The sequence below is a fragment of the Balaenoptera musculus genome, chromosome 14 (genome assembly GCF_009873245.2).
Source record: "Balaenoptera musculus isolate JJ_BM4_2016_0621 chromosome 14, mBalMus1.pri.v3, whole genome shotgun sequence".
Taxonomy (NCBI): domain Eukaryota; kingdom Metazoa; phylum Chordata; class Mammalia; order Artiodactyla; family Balaenopteridae; genus Balaenoptera; species Balaenoptera musculus.
Genome location: NC_045798.1, coordinates 64,785,788 through 64,798,054, shown reverse-complemented (window position 1 = coordinate 64,798,054; position 12,267 = coordinate 64,785,788). Strand labels below are relative to the sequence as shown.

Genomic DNA, 12,267 nt, shown 5'->3' with positions numbered 1-12,267 from the left:
TTTGCTTGGGTCTCCACTTCTGCACACATTTCCCTTAAACCCAGAGACTTGTGGGCTCCAGGATACTTAATAATGGGCTGGATATATTTGATTTCATTCAACACATATTTATGAGGAGCCTACCATGTGCCAGGCACCGTGCTGGACTAAGAGGATATAAAGATGACCCCTGGGTGTGTATGTGGCTGGTGCCACACCCAGAATTGAGGCAACTGGCATACTTTCTCTGTTATGCCTCTGGGTAGATTCTCCCATTGTTAACCAGGTCTAATATGAGAGACCCCATCAAGGGAGTTGGACCACAGTAGTAAGCTGATGGAATCTTAACCACTTCACTCTTTCTGGATTGCCCCATCCTTGAAGGCCCAGTTCAAGTCCCATCTCTGCTGTGAAATCTTCCTTTCATTCATTCATTCAGCTAGAAAATCGTTAGGGTGCCAACACTGTGATAAGTATAGATACAGATACAAAGAGTATAAAGCATGCCCCCAGTTGCATTCTGGTAGGGGAGATTCCTTCATTCAACAAATATTGGTTGAGGGCCCATCATGGTCTAGGCACTGCACAAGGCTTGGGGCACATGGCAATGAACTAGGCCAACATGGGTCCTCCCTTCCCAGGGTATTAAGTCTGGTGAGGGACACAGATGTGTGAGCAGCCAGTCCCACTACGCTGTACTCAGTGGCACAGTGGAGGGAAGTTTGGGGAGCAATGAAGCTCATAGATAGGCTTCTGCTCACAGGGCCAGGGCAGGTTTCCCTGGGGGTGATTCACCTTGTACTTAAATAATCACAAGAGAAGGTGGTGACTGCTCAGTACCACCTGCGAGGTGCACGTGAGGATTAGTGCAACAGGACCTGCAGAGGGGAGGGCTCCTCCAGCCATGGAAAAGTCTTCCTGGAAGGAGTGAGATTTGAGTTGGGTCTTAAAACTTCCAGAATGACTCCAGCCCACCCTGGTCTTTCTCTCTCCAGAAGCACTCCCAGGCTGTTTCACAAAGTTAACTCAGTTGTTCATGATATGTTTACATAATTTTTCTCCATCTTGCTTTGTTTTGTGTGTGTCCCCTGCCCACCCCTTATGTCATAAACCCTTGGAAGACTCTGGGGACCAATGGCATCTCTTGGGTCCCCCCAGACTAGCTTGGTGCTGGAACTGGACAAAGGGCACAAGTCTGGGAGCCCAGGTGTGTGGGCAGGTGCTCCTCATTGCCCCTTTGTGCCCTCCCCAGCACACATAATGCTCGAGGGAAATCAGTGCAGTGCCATGAGGGTGGGGACTTCTGAGTAGGTTCAGGGAAAGCCGAGCCTAGGCTCTGCCCAGGAAAGGTCTTTAAATAGAGCAGAGGGTGCTCGCTTCGGTGGCACATATACTAAAATTGGAACGATGCAGAGAAGATTAGCATGGCCCCTGTGCAAGGATGACACGCAAATTCGCGAAGTGTTCCACATTTTTCAAAGAAATTATTAAAAGGAAAAATTGTTATTTAAAAAGAGCAGGGGCTTCCCCAGTGGCGCAATGGTTAAGAATCCGCCTGCCAATGCAGGGGTCACGGGTTCGAGCCCTGATCTGGGAAGATCCCACATGCTGCGGAGCAACTAAGCCCGCGAGCCACAACTACTGAAGCCCGCGCGCCTAGACCCCGTGCTCCGCAACAAGAGAAGCCACTGCAATGAGAAGCCCACGCACTGCAATGAAGAGTAGACCCCGCTCGCTGCAACAAAAAGAAAGCCCGCGCGCAGCAACGAAGACCCAACACAGCCAAAAATAAATAAATAAATAAATAAATAAATTTATTTGAAAAAAAAAGCATTAGGAACATTAATTTCACTTGTTAAAAAAAAAAAGAGCAGAAGCAAAGTGTCAATATCTCTGTAACTTAGGTAGTGAGACTATAAGGTGTTATCATAATTATTGTTTGTATCATTATTATTTATGAAACAAAAACGTTTCATAATTTAAAATAAAAAATTAAAAGATTGTGTATGAGTTAGAACTAAGTTTAGCTGCATATTTAGAAAACCCAAAATAAAAGTGGCTTTAAAAAAAAAAAATAGAGCAGAGGAACTCTGTCAGCGTAGCCTGCGAGAGAATTTGCTTACACTTTAGATTATTCATTTATATTGGGAACATTAACTGAATTAAGCTTTGAATAAAAAGGATTCTATTTTCAGAAGAGTCATGAGGACAATTAAAGGGTGGCCTTTTCCTCCAGAGGTCTGCCATCAAACCATGTGGCTTAATTTCGGAAGCCACCAAGTGTTCAGGTAATGCGGTACAGAAGTAAGACCTAAAAAGGAGTGTTCTGCCCACAGCGGGACAGCACAGGCAGACACCAGCCTCTGGTGGCTTCCCAGGTGCCCAGAGGTATAATGGTGGGCGGGGCCGATGTGGTGAGCTTGGAGTGCTGTCTCCTTTCTTGAGGCGTTTTAGACAGAACAAACCATCAACCTAAACTCAGGGTTTAGTCTTTAGATGGGGCCGAGCTAAATGGCTTTCCAAGGTTTCCTGTTCTGCGTGCTCACAGGTGGTAGGTAGGTATTGCCCCAGTGTTCTGGTCTGAGGACCTTGGCAAGGAATCTTCCCACTGCTCCTAATATATCCTCCCCATCCATCTGTCTCCATGCCCGACATCACCTGCAAAAGAGGTTAATTCTTTCTGATTGAGATATGTCCTTCCTGGGAGTTCCTTGCAGTAACACAACTTCCTCTAGTAAGCAAGCCAGCATCCTTCATCTTTCAACGCAGTTTCTGGACACCTAGTATGTGCCCAGCATGGTCCACAGAGCTGGGGACACAGCAAGGAGCCAAACAAAGTCCTTGCTCTCTTGGAGCTTACATTGTGGAAGGGGAGATGATAGACCGTAAACAAATATATAGTCGATTAGGGATGGCGGGGCTGCTGGGAAACATAAGACAGGATGATGGGGCAGCATGCTATTGTGTGCGGGGTGGTCAGGGAAGGCTGTTCTCATGGTTCAGAGCTTCCAGAAGGACTGCAGTCCACTCTGATCTTTCTCTCTTCAGAGCTGTAGAAGAACTCTCAGGCTGTCTCATCAAGTTAACTCAACTGTTTCTGCTGTGATACACACTTATTCTCCATCTTGCTTTGTTCTGTTTCGTGTTTGTGTCCCTTGCCCAGCCCTTATATCATAAGCCCCTTGACTTTATTATGTATTATTTATTAGTGTCTTGGGAAGTTTGAACCGAGGCCTCAAGAATGTGAGCCTGAGCCAAGAGGCTCTGAGGGAGGCTTCCAGGCAGAGGAAATAGCAAGTGTAAAGACCCCAAGGCAGGAGAGGCTGGTGTCTTGGGAAGAGCCAAGGAACCAGAGAACTGGGTACCGGGTGGAGAGGGACAGTGGTGGGAGCTGAGGTCAGATTGTGGGGCAAGACAGGCTGTGCAAAGGGCCTTGGGTCGTACTCTGCGCTGCACGAGAAGCCATGGGGAGCCTCTGAACAGAGGAGGGCCATGATATGATGATGCTTTACACGACTACTCACCAACCATGACCACCTTGGTGTTCTGTGAATTGAAGCTAGAGGGAAGGGCAGGGGCTGGAGACACCAAGGGCATTAAAGGCCAAGAGAGCGACCTGGGAGTTTATCATGAGGTCATTGGGGATCCATGGAGGATTTTAGAGTAAAGGAGTTAGTGCCACCCCTCAGTTTGGAACAGAGGGCACTAGCACAGAGAAGTGAGGTCACCTATCCCAGAACGCACAGCTGGATAAAGATGGAGCTGGGAGGGAAAGCCAGGTCTTCAGACTCCCATTCCAGTATGAGGTTTCTCCTGAATAAGAGGAAATATTTACTGAGCACATTCTAAGTGCCATGCATAGCTCAGGTACCAACCCATCTAATTTTCAGAACAACCCTAAGAGGTAGACATTAATATTCTTCTCATCTTACATAGAAGGAAGCAAAGTAGAGAGGGGCTGAACAATACATCTGAGGTTACAAGGCTAGTAAGTAGTAGAGCTGGGATTTCAACCCAGGCAGACTGGATCAGGAGTTCATGCAGTTAACCAATGTGCTACAGGGCTTTGCTAAGTCTTCTGGACATGTAGGAACGTGGGTGGGGCACTGGGCCCCAGGACCAGTTAACATGGTGTTTCCGGGGCCAAGCCAGCTCCAGACTTGTCTGGACTCAGGCCCCTGTACTTTTCCTGTAACCCCGTCATTAGTTATAGGATGGACCGACTGCTAAACATGAGGTTGGTTGCTGCTCAGTCACTCCAGATCCGATGCAGCCACACCTCCGCTCCGGAGGCCGGAAAGGGCTCTGCTTAGAGTTTTTATAAAAAGACTGTGTTCCTAATTACTTCAGCCCTTGCTGTCCTGTGCTTTTCTCTTAGCTCAAGATGGCCTTCCACATGTACTTCCTGAATCCAGGGCTGGCTTCACATGTAGGCAAATAGTAGGGGACAATGCTAGGGCTCTCAGAGACTTCCCCTTCCTCACCCACCTAAACTTCTGTCCCTCCTGCTGGTTGGAAGTTGCTTGAACAGCTCCACTTGACTACACGGGAGAACTATCCAGAGAGTGTATAAAAAGTCCTGATGCCTGGGTCCCGCCGCACACCAAATGAATCTGACTTTCTGGGGTTGGCCCCAGGCAACAAAAAGTACTTTTAAAAAGCTTCCTGGGGCTTCCCTGGTGGAGAAGTGGTTAAGAATCTGCCTGCCAATGCAGGGGTCACGGGTTCGAGCCCTGATCTGGGAAGATCCCACATGCCGCAGAGCAACTAAGCCCGTGAGCCACAACTACTGAAGCCCGTGCACCTAGAGCCCGTGCTCTGCAACAAGAGAAGCCACCGCGATGAGAAGCCTGCGTACCACAATGAAGAGTAGCCCCCGCTCACTGCAACTAGAGAAAGCCCACACGCAGCAACGAAGACCCAACACCGCCAAAAATAAATAAATTAAAAAAAAAAAAAAAACCTTCCTGGGTGATTCTAATATGCAGCCAAGTTGAGAATCACTGGCCTGGACCTTATTATAGAGAGAAAGTGGTTTGTCCAGGGTCACATGGCCATCCGTGGAAGTGTTGGAATGAAAATCCAGGTCTTCTGTTTCCTAGAACAATGTCCTTTTCCAAAAGAAATATAGATTGGAAAAGGCAAGGCTCCTTGGAGAGGGGCACTTGAATATCAGTGTACGTAGATTTTTGGATGATGGAGGACGCATTATGAAAGTGGAAGAGTGGGCCCAGGGCAGGGGGACTGAAAGGAATGGGCCTGGAACAAAAGCTGAGTTCTACCAACGTTACTGCTCAGCCAGTGACGGGCACTGCCAGGGTCGCAGCCATCAGCAGCATAGCTTGAAGGTACGGGCCACAGACCCTGCCCCGGGCTGAGAAAGAAAACATGTGGACGGCCTCCATTGAGGGTGAGGAGCATACGAGCTTCAGCCAGAGCAACTGTTCTATCGAAAGGATCACATTCACCAGAAATGCTCTCCTTAGAGGATTTAACACCTAGGAGGAGATTATGCTTCTCCACTGAGGCCTCAGCTGTGGGAGACATTGAAGGAACAGGATTGGGGGGGAGGGCAGCGACTCAGCGTTGGGGGGTAGATGCAAAGGAGAAATGGCCCCCCCATCAGGAAATTCACAGCTGCCTTTTTATCCATTAGCCCTCAGTGCCTTTGAAGATTTGGGTGACCTCTCTGCCATAAACAGTCCAGAATGCCAAGTCTCCGGGGTGGTTTGATGGTATGAATCACCCAAATTGAAAGACGAAAGGTACCGGGGAAGGAATGAAAACGATTCCTTCTGCAAGCTCTGGATACATCCCAGAATCTCTAGGGGGAGACTGGAGTTGGTGTTGGGAAGGAGGAGCCTGGGGGGAATCTCTGCGACTGATTCTCAGGCTTTCTCCTTGCCTGCCTGCCTGTTTCCTTAAGAGGCACTAAAGCTTTCCAGCCTGCAAGCCACCAGAGGGCACCCATAGACAGGGCTTGGAAGGGCAGTGGGGTGGCACAGCAGAGGGAAAAGCACACACACAAGCTGCAATATACTGAGTAGGCCCAGGAAACTGGAAGGGGGCGTCCGAAGCCACACCCAGGCCCTGGCCTTTCCCATACAATGGCCACGACCACCCTCCCTTCCTGGTGGCTTATGCACCAAAACAATCCCTGCAGGATCTGGCTCGGTGACAAGCTGGGATTTTCTTTGTCCTTGTTTCCAAGATGAATTTGAAAAACTCGAGTTCTCTGTAGAGTACAAAGACTGGAATGGGCTAAAGATGCCACTTCATTAGCCCACCTTAAGGGCCAACTGACCCAGTCCCCAAACTAATGATCTGGTGACAACGGCCAGTGATGGTTTTAGCCCAAACCTATGTGTACGTACCTACATTTCTTCTGCGCTTACCACACAGAATGAGAATTATCTGCTTATTTACATGTCTCCAGAACTTGACTGGGTTCCTTGAGAACAGAAACCATATTCTACCAGTCTCTGTTCCCAGTTGAACTGAAATCTATGTCACATATATAGACCATTTGGTCCCATTTCCCCAGGGAGACCTGGAAGACACCAAATGCACAGAACCTGATTGGATCTCAAATAGAGAAAACCTTTCTGTTTCACGGCCGGGAATTATTTCCAAGTAGGCTAGTCCATGACTCTAGGACAGAGGTCAGCAAACGATAGTCCCCAGGCCAAATCTGAACCATTGCCTGTTTTGTAAATAAAGTTTTATTTGAACACAGCCAGGGCCATTCATTTATGTAGTGTCTGTGGCTGCTTTTGTGCTACTGCGGCAGGTTTAAGTAGTTGCCAAAGAGACCATGTTGTCTACAAAGCCTAAAATATTTGCTGTGGGGGGCCCTTTACAGGAGAAGTCTGCGGACCCCAGTTTCAGAAGAACAAAATGGCGCATTGGGATCTGGCTGGTGGCAGGGCCCCTCCCTCTGGATTCTGGGACACAGTGAGGAAGGCGGTGTCACTGAGCCTCCCAGGGCTGAAAACCAGGCCCCGGGCATGCCCAATCTGCTCTGTGGGGACAGACAGCCTGGCTGAGGGCCCACGGGTCTCGCGTGGGTCCTTTTAGTTCCTGGTTTGGGGCTGCAGTGCTGGCGTCTCCTAGCAGAGATTGGGAGGGGCTGGCCATCTTACAGCAACTCTGTTGTCTCTCTCTAAAAAAAATTGTAAGTAGTTTTCCTGAGATATAATTCACATACCATTTAAAGTGTACAACTCAATCCATTGTCTTTTAACCGCCTCGTCCTGTGACTTTTTTTTCTCCCCATTTCCTGAAGCTACACCTGTATGAACTTGTTCTCTGTAAAGATGTCAGTGAATTCATTCTCACTCAGGTGTAAGTGAGTGATGACAGTATGATCACCGAGAATCTCTGGGTGACCAGTCCCATGCAGTATTCTTCTGTCTCAGGTAGGTTTTCTAGAAGTAGAGGCTGAGATGGAGTTTGAGGGGCAGAGGAAGATGCCCACAGTGATGCAGTTCCAACAAAGCCTTGGCCAACCTAGCTCTGAAGTGATTACTGTCCATCGGGGGATCCTGCAGCGGGCCTGGAGGTCCAGCCTTTGTACCCCTGCTGCTCCCCATCACCACACATGAGCCCCAGGGGAGGAGGCTCCCTGCAGCCGAGGCCAAACCTGAAGAGCCGATGCTGGAGGCTGACCACTGACCATTGACCACATCCCCCACAGCTGGGCAGCAATCCTTCCTCAAAGGCATTCTAGGGGCCACATCTCCACATGCACCCCACTCTTTCACAGAATCCCGTCACCCAGTGGCCAGCTAGCTCCTGCCTCCACCCTCCCAGGACCAGGATGCTGCCTTCCTGCTGAGGAGGCCCACCTGCCTTTCACAGGGCTCTAGGCTTCCCTCTGCTGAGCCCAAACCGAAAACAGGTGAGCGCTGGTCTGGGTGCTGCCTTCTGAAGCCACATGAATCAATCTCCGTGACAGTAGGGAGCCTCCCCCAACCCTGCCCCCACTCTGATCTCTCCATCCATTCTGCACGAGATGCATGTCCATCATCTCTGTCCAGACTAATCTGGCCAATTAGTCCAAGTCCCTTGGAGGTGTGGTTCCAGCTCTAAATGCAGCGCTTCAGGAGGACCTGCCAGGATGCTCGGACCCGCAGCAGCATGTTCTTCGTGTTCTGGAGGACAGAGTCAAATCACAGTGTTGACTTGATGGAAGTTTATCAAAATCCTCAGCTGTTCTCACCAGCTACTGCTAATCCGCACAGCCCCAGACTGTACTGCTGGAACTGGCTTCCCAGATCCAAGGAGAGAATCTCAGCCTTGTCTCAGTTTGGTTCAACTTTTAGACCATTCCCAAGGGAATTTGCGTTTTTACAGAAAAGGACAAGTACCTGATGAGGGATTTCCAGTTGATGAATTTCTAAAAATTCATCAAAATATGAATTTTTAGCCCTGGAAGTTCTGGTGTCCCTGAAAACACCTGTAGATTGGTGCTTCAGCTCAAACAACTTTAGCATGAAACCCCTTCCTGGACGGTCTCTTTATTTTAAGATATAGGGAAGACAGTTTCTATCCTAACTCAGTAATAATATGGAAACGAATGTAAAATTTACATGAATTTATAAGGGAAATTAGAGCATTCAAAGTCATTTCACACCCCTTTGGGCAGCTTTAGACCCTATTCAGTCCTCTCTGGAGTAGGGCACATGGTCACTCTCTAGGTAGGGGTATTTGAGGTAGATAATTGTGTTGTCCAGCCCGGTAAAGATGGCCACGCACGGCCAAGACACAGACAAGAAAACCAACCAAACAGAACCAAACCGACACCTTATCTGCCATTCTAGACCACTGGATTTTCAGAGCATGAGTGTCCTTCAGAGATGAGCTAGCTGATTCCTTTGTTTTATAGGTACAAACACTGAGACTCAGAAAGAGAAATCACTTGCTCAAGGGCACATATGGAACCAGATTTATGGTGCCCTGATTCTGAGTCCCACTCATGGCATTTAATATGGGTGGTGACAGGGAGGTGCCACTTGGAGGGAGGGGGCTGTGAGGTTGGAACGTGAAGGTGCGGAGGAGCGTCTCAGGTTCTGTTCCTGGTGATCAGAGTTATAGATGCAATCCTGCAGCCGACTGGCAGGAACTACCAAGGGCCGTACATGTAATCTCTCCACCTGTGAGATGGTCCTTTTCATTTATCCAGCTTGGGTTATGGGCTCTTCTTTTGGTTGAATGCTCATGTTTATTAGACAGTGTTAACAGTGTCAGTTATGTGTCTAATACTGTATTACGATGCCCAAAAGAATTTTAAAGTATCCCTGTATATAAGGAGCTTGCAGTCTAGTGGACCATGTCATACACACATGACACACACGTGAACACTAATGGTGTGATGCAGAAAAAAATCTCCCTGTGGGTACCCTCAGCCTGAGAGGCTGATCAGGGGTTCAACCCAGATCCATTCTCTGTGTGTGAAGCTAACATCAGAGCCACCTTCCATGACCTGAAGAGGAAGCTACATTTCTTTGCCAACAGTCATTTCAGATGGTTGATCCCCTCCCCCCATCAATTCTTATGGAAAACAAGACAGATTTTCCCCCAAGTCCCAAAAGACTGCCTTCCTTGATCCTGCCCCTGGGGCTGTGCTCATGACCCTGTCATTCGGCAAAGAGCGAGGAAACAAGTGGGACTGGGGTTTCCAAAATGTAAGGCATAGTCCTTGCCCTTGAGAAGCAGCTAGTAATCCAGGTGAGAGAAGACTAACTTGAATTTGGGAACAGTAAAGAATGAGGGTGTGGTTCTGACTGTGACTGGGGGAACAGTTCTTAGATGGGAAGGATGATGGGGACTGAGTAGTTAGAAAAACCTTCTAGGGTGGGGTCACTTGTGCTAGGTCCTAGGGCACCGGTACAAGAGTACCATACTTGGAGCTTGGGGTACAGGTTTAAATTGCGGGTCACCCAAATTAATTTTGCAAAGGGACCCAGTTCCTTTGCCCTTAGAATTCCCCTCCCATGGTGTCTGCAGTGCCTAACAATTGTGTGACACCCTAAAGTCAGGAAAAGTCTATCTACCCCATCAGTGTGCATTTTCTCAGATTGGCCCTGCTTTTGCTGCCTTTCCTGGCTCTTTCCCCCCAGTTGTGAGTCTCTGTAGTTTCCTTCGGCCTCAGTTTCCCCACACACAGAATAGACAAGAGGTCTATTCCCCTGCTCCTTTCTAAGAAGGTTGGGAAGATAAATGGCATAATAAGCCAGACCAATTTGGTACAAGCCCAGTGAAATATTATGCAGGAATACTTCATTTAAACTATTCTCACTCAGTCTGTGAAGCATTGCCACAAAGACTGCTGGAAGAGGAATTTCAGACAATGATGGCAGCCTTTTTTTCCATTCATTCAACAAAAACAAACATTTTTGAGTTCAAAGAATGGAGGAAGGACAGCCACCCGGCAACTATGCAAGTGGGCTTCCTGGTCACCTTTCCTAAGTGTCCTCGGGCTGGAGCAGCCGGTTTTGGACGTGGCGCTTGGAGATGTGGCACTTGGAGCCAGCTCGGCTGCTAGGGCAGACCACAACCAAACCAGTAAATGCTTTTCCAGACGCTGCAAACCAGCCTTTCTGGGCTGGAGAGTGCGAGGCGAGCTGGACGAGGGCCTGCAGCCTCCAGGGCTCCAACTCGCCCCATGTCAGGAATCAGCTGAAGACTGATGTCCCCTTTTCCAAAGAGGAGGCCAGGACACTTCCAGGATGAGAGCCTGGGAGGGGCCCAGCTTTGGAGACCTTGGCAGGAGATCTGCCTTCTGCCTCTGGAGCGTGGTCCCAGAGTCTTGGCAGGAGGCCATGTTACGATTGGCATCCTCAACGGTGGAAGAGGAAGCCGACCATGGCTGGACATCCTGTGCCAGTTTGGACGACGGGCTGGAAGCACCTTTCAGAGGAGTCCCCAACCCCGAGCACACACAATCCCACTGCTTTCATTCAGCACAGAAGTCTGGGTTCTAAGTTCAGCGCCAGATGTGACTTTCAAAATGCACAAAAGGAACACAGGATTTCAACAGACAGAATCTTGCACGGCATTTGACTGTAATGGAGCAGTCATCGCCGGCCATCCTCCGCGGGTTTGAATTCGTTTAAGCCACCTTCCTGGTGGAGGGGTCCTGCTACAGAGAAACTAGCCACTGGGTGTGAGCGTTTCTCCCTAGAGTTGGATTTGGAGAACTGCTGGGGTCGAGTACTCAGCACCATTATGCAGTGATTGGCATGTGTTTCCCTGAGACTAGAGATGGGGGAGCAGGGTACATCGGTGGCAAGATCCCTGGGAGTCGGCACTTCTGGAATGGAGTCCTTTCTAGGCCACTAAACAGCATATGTCTTCAGGCAATAAACTCCCTCCTGGCTGGCAGATTCTCAGCTTCCTTCTAGCTCCAAAATTCTAAACAGGAGCGTTCCAGGTGCAAGTGAAGACTATATTTTTAATACGAGTAGAGGGTTGTTGGCAATCTCCAGTAAAGGTAAAGATTTTCATGAGCCCGTGGACATTTGATATCCTTTAAAATCATTATCTATATAATAGATATATAGTTTATATATATCTCTATAGATATAATAGTTTAAAGACAGTTCTAGTTGGATCTGGATAGGTAGAAAGGACAGAAGTCCGCTCAAACTAGCTCAGGAAAAAAGGAGGTCTATTGGACCCCGTAAAACTTAGGGTCAGGGCAGGTCTTGCAGAGGCTGGAGCTGGGAACTGGAAAGTTACTAGGAATGGAGACTGTGTTCATTCATTCTCTTTCTTCCTCTACTATTAGCTTCCTCTGCTTACCCAGAGGCCTTGCTCCCTCATAAATATCCCATGGCTTCAGCTTGCTATGTGCTGACTTCGCCCTCCCTCTACTTTCCCTTGAAACCTCACCACTGATGGATGGGTCAAGTGTCCATCTTTGTTGTAATCAGCCTTGCGAGGAAGGAGAGTGATGTGGTGCCTGGATGGGGGACAGGAAAGTTTCTCTAGGAAGAGCTGGAATGGGGCAGGTGGGAAACCTATGCAAGACAGGAGCACCTTGATTGCTTGGCTCCCTCCTCTGCAGCCGTCCTCTCTCCGTATGGCTCCTGGGAATGCTCATCCTGTGGTTCTGCTTTTATTCTGGTGGTTGCTTTGACTGCTCCTTTGATGGTTTTCTCTTGCTGCCTGTCCCATAGGTTTTGGTGTTCCCCAAGCTTCTGCCCTTCTTCATCTTCCCTTTGCTAGGTCCTCAATGAAGGACCTAGAATGTGCCAGACACTGAGGATACTGAAGAGGACAAGA

The 12,267-nt window shown here is 48.8% G+C and overlaps 1 non-coding gene across 1 annotated transcript; it reads left to right on the top strand.

The window, feature by feature from the left end:
- The first annotated feature begins 1,348 nt into the window (after nucleotides 1–1,348).
- Nucleotides 1,349–1,455, top strand: LOC118880423. Its single transcript, XR_005016295.1, has one exon. It is a non-coding gene; the product is annotated as a U6 spliceosomal RNA (small nuclear RNA).
- Nucleotides 1,456–12,267: the final 10,812 nt, after the last annotated feature.